At 37.7% G+C, this 4,766-nt stretch overlaps 1 long non-coding RNA gene across 2 annotated transcripts; it reads right to left on the reverse strand.

The window, feature by feature from the left end:
- Positions 1 to 548: 548 nt before the first annotated feature.
- Positions 549 to 4,409, reverse strand: LOC123365031. 2 transcript variants are annotated; one of them, XR_006577400.1, is made up of 4 exons: positions 4,017 to 4,409; positions 3,730 to 3,765; positions 3,497 to 3,583; positions 549 to 778 (listed from the first exon to the last, which is right to left on the reverse strand). It is a non-coding gene; the product is annotated as an uncharacterized LOC123365031 (long non-coding RNA). The 2 variants fall into 2 exon arrangements; XR_006577399.1 differs by lacking the exon at positions 549 to 778 and having other exon boundaries at positions 3,476 to 3,583.
- Positions 4,410 to 4,766: the final 357 nt, after the last annotated feature.

Here is a 4,766-nt window from a genome sequence, read left to right on the forward strand (position 1 = left end):
AATCAGAGACTAATGACAGGTGTTGTGACATTCCCCAACACACAGTCTGGACTGTTGAACGGTGCTGTCCCCTCAATTCTCCAGCCTGCAGTGCCTTTTACACTGCTCTGCTGCAAGAGCAACCACTCCTGGTCTTCTCATACACAGCATCCAACATGTAAATCACTCCCAGCTATGCTGTATGAATACTCTAGCCAGCTATTCATGAATTATATTGCAGAATGACACCAGCAAATTCTCAGTCCCAGACTTGTCCCCAAAATGCGTGTCTTGTACTGCCCAGCATCCTCCTGGACAATACAAACTAATATAAAGTCTGTCATTTCATTAATAGAAAATGATATGCACAAATCCCAAACACACTAGTCTAGGTAAAACACGTTTATTAACTACATAAAGATTTTATATGACTACAGGTAATGAGGCATAAAAGTCAGAATTGGTTACAAGGCAAATAAATGGTAAAAAATACAAGCTAATGTCTAACTTAATAAGTTAGATGAATTTAAAGCAAAGATTTCTTTCACCCTATGCTTCAAGTCTTACTGGCTAGATGCCTTTCAGCCAGGACCCCTCCCTCAATGTTAAGTCCCTTGTCCTTCAGATGGTGTTGAGGCTGTGAGCAGACAGAAAAGGAGGAAGAGTATTTTGGAGGCATCTCTTCGTCTTTCTTAGAAAATCATTTCAACCAACAAAAAGGAATCCCCATTGCTTTTTTTATAATCACCATCCTTCAGCTTTCCTCAGGCGCACAAATTCAGTTTAATAAATCACCTTCCTAAAACAAAATAAAACATGTTTATTCTGATTCATCTTTATTTCAGTAGTGATGGTACCGATATGCTGCTTACTCCTGGGGACATAATGTGGTTTGTCATATGTGATAGTACGAAATTCATTGTTGCTGCCATGGATGGGAACACAGCACAACAGTGGCACGTAGTAGTCCTCCCATTAACTGATGTTCCACTATATTGGTATACATGTATAAACAGATAACTGCCCTGTAAGGTCTAGGGGTATCTTACATTTCTGATTTGGGGTCATTCCCAGTATTGTTGCCAATTCTCCCCATGTACAAAAAGAGTATTTTTCATCATTTGTTTTCATTTATAACCAAATATTCTGGTCAAAGCATCATTCACTACACTAACCTCTGGTTTCTTTGGGTCACTGATAATGTTGTCTACTAAATGCTGAATGCTTGAATAATAGCCGACTTCTACGTGGAAGTACTGGCTTTCTTATTTGATGATATCATGAATGGTATATCATGAGAGACCATGTTCCATGAGTGATGATAATGAATTTCTGACAAAGCAGCATCCCAATGTCCAATCAAATTTAAAGGCTTTGCCAGTTGCATTGTACAGTTTAAACTAATATTTTGAGGAAAAGCCCCCACAGATGCATTGCTACATATGCTAATATAATAACTGAAGGGGGCTTTTTCCCGCTTTATCATAGGTCTTGAACTTAAGGCACTTCAATCCAGCTATTAAATTTTTCAGGCCACCCTCTTCATTTCACCAGAAAATACTTGTTTCTCCCCTGTCTTTTCTTGGCTAGAATCTTTTCTATTCTGCAAACATGGTCCTGATTAGGGTTTACTTTTTGTAATTCTTCAGAGTAAAAAGACCCAACAATTTCCTCTTCAGCGTAATCTTTTAATGTGTACTCAGGTCACTGCCTTAGTGATAAAACCCCAGACAAGATAAATATTTAATTGGTCAAGGTTTGCTGATCTCTCTTTTCAAAAGCTTCTTTCAATTTAGATACTCTTACGTGATCTCCTTTCTTCAAAAGCACTCACAGCATCTTTATTTTAAAATTATCCTCATAAACAGTTTTCCACAGGCTCAGCAAGTTAGCATGGGTAACATCATTTGGTCGTCCTCTCATAGTTCTCTGATAACTTCTATTGTAACTGTCTATGAAGGCCTGTAGTATGTTGATGTACCGAAAGGTGGTAAAATACCTTACATCTTCAAATTTTAAAGTTCTGTTGAACCTGTCCACCATCCTTGCCTTGATTTTGTTATTGGTAACAAAATGGTGTACACCTAGTTGTTTAACAAAGTCTTTAAAGCTTTCTTTAAAAACTCTTTCTTTAAATCTGATGGTAATTTTGGAAGCACATGGCCTTGTCTAAAAATAGCTTTAAATGCCTCTACTACCTCATCCTCAGTCTTATTCTTTAGAGATGCTGCCCAGACATATTTAGACAAAATGTAAATATATTTTACATTAAAATATATTTATGATCATTGTGGTTAGAGTTGGGGGCCATGTCAACCAATCTGCCTGCCATTATGCCTCCCCACATCAGACATGGCCTCTGTATTTCTTTTCAATTTAATTCTTGCTGGCTTCCACAAAGTGTAAGCATCTTAATTTGTAAGCCAACCTGCAACATGCTTTCTGCTCAGAGTTTAACCATGGTTTTTAGCAGCCTGAAATAAGGGTTTTTACACTCCCAAAATTCCCAACCTCCCCAGGAGAGTAACAAATTTTTCTTTAGTAATCCTGCCATTTCTGATCTGTCTTACTTGAAAATGCAAAAAGCCAGAAGCTTGGATTTTTTGTTTGTTTTTATTTAATACAGAAGTAAGGCACCATGTTTTAAATTAATTCTATACACATCTTTGTATTTTACATTTGTTTTGGACTATAGACCACGTGCATCTTAATCAATATTCAGTGTTAGGGTTATTGGTTTCCCTCCCCTGCCCTTTAGGAAGAGGTTGTGTGAGGTAAAATGTTTTATAATCTATTTTATAAACCTCCTGCACACCAACTGGCCAATTTTTGCTGACACTTTATTTCCAATGCCCTGTCAGCAGTGACATCAGGTCTGGTGACTCTTCTACCTCACTTATTTTCACAACTTTGGTTACAGTATCACTGGTCAAGTTAAGCCCTTTCAGTTTGTAGCCTTTGGACATAATTATATTTTGGATCCATGCCACATTCAGCTTAAACTAAATAATCTAATCTGATTAAATATTTCTGCAGGTCCCCAAAACATACAATTGGGGAAGGCTTTGACTGGGTGCGTCCATCACACAGGCTTCAGAGTTATCAAAAACCTATCCATTCAAACAGTGGTAAATTGTTTTTACTACAACATCCCTAACAGCAGTCATATCAACTTTACAGCTCTGCTGGTCAACCTCCTTATATAAACAGGTTTCAGAGTAGCAGCCATGTTAGTCTGTATCCGCAAAAAGAACAGGAGTACTTGTGTTAGTCTCTAAGGTGCCACAAGTACTCCTCTTCTTTCTCCTTATATAAACTTTTTAAAAAAAATTTGCTTCATGCAAAAGCAGCATGTGCATATCATATTTATCCTTATGAAGGCCAGTTCTCTTTATCCTTTTTATCCTCTGAAGATGTCTGTCAAAAGCAAAGAAAAAAGTAGATTTTAAATTTTTTGTTGCAGTAATTAAAAAAAATAAAAAGGGGAAAAAATTCACTCATGCTACCTCAATCATACCCTGGTTTGCTTCTGAATCACCACAGCCAGCACCCACAGCAGTCAGGCTGCTGGCGTCTCTCTCTCCATATCAGCTGTCTATGCTCCCTGTTATTAAAAACAAACATATAGATGTTTAATCCCTTATAATTTTAAGCTTTTTTATTTTTTTTCCAGGATGCTCTAAGCTATTTTCTCTCATCATATGCTTCTGGCTCAGAGTGCTTTGTATCTGACAGCCACTTGCTACACACCTGGACTGTGATCCTGTATGGTCCTGGCTTAATTATCTGCCAAAAAAACAAACAAAAAAAAACCATTTTAAGCACATAGTTATAATAATTTTTCACATCTGTAAGAAGCTTTCAGCTGCTTTTACCATAACAATGTTGCCATGTGCCCATTAATCATCGGTTATTTGCTGGCTCTTGGCCTTACTATCATCCAACGATCCCTCAGCTGCCATGTCCACATTTATAGCCTCTTCTTCCACCCTTATAATTTTTCAACAATTGTTATAAAGTGATACAGGCCCTCTTACCTCAGCCCTTGAGTCTGTCTCCTCCATAACTGGCAACAAATCTCTCCTCACCCTGTCCTTTACATCTTTTTTACTCATTTACAACCAGCGACAACCTCAGAGTCTTCCTGGTTCTTCAGTTCAATTTCAGATTGGAACATGGGGTTTGGTATTGGTGATGCTTCTTTTTAGCGAAATAAGTGTAAATAGGTGGTATCTCTTCAGGCGCACCCAAAGGCAATTTGGGCTTCTTGGTGTCTGGTAAAAAGACATGCTCAAAATCTATAGGTTCCCAATTTGAAACCCCACTTGCAAAAAAAAAAAAAAAAAAAAAAAGCATGGTTTAATGCACACTGATCAAACGATCATTAGCTAATATTTTTCAAATAATCCATTTCATGAAAGCCCATTTCTAATTGGCCCAACAAAAGAGTGGAATTTTTTTGAATGGACCAATGGTTGATAGTTGTGCCATGATTGGTTGAGGAAAATGCATTCTATGTTGTAGCTATAGAACAGCTTCTGATTGGTCCAGTCGGGTGGCATGGTTTGCCCCCAAGGCTCATTGTCAGTATTTCCCTGGAGGTAGCCCTGTGTTAAGCTGCTCTTCTGTCTTCTCCATGCCATGTGCTCAGTAAAACAGGCTTTCTTGCTGTTTTAAAAAACTCTCTCTCTTTCTGTAACAGTCTTTTTGGTTTCTCAGCTGTTCTTGTTCACTTATTTATTTTTTCTAAAAAAAGACATGCTCTATTCTGTATTTTTCAGACTTCA

The sequence above is a fragment of the Mauremys mutica genome, chromosome 2, assembly GCF_020497125.1.
Source record: "Mauremys mutica isolate MM-2020 ecotype Southern chromosome 2, ASM2049712v1, whole genome shotgun sequence".
Lineage (NCBI taxonomy): Eukaryota > Metazoa > Chordata > Testudines > Geoemydidae > Mauremys > Mauremys mutica.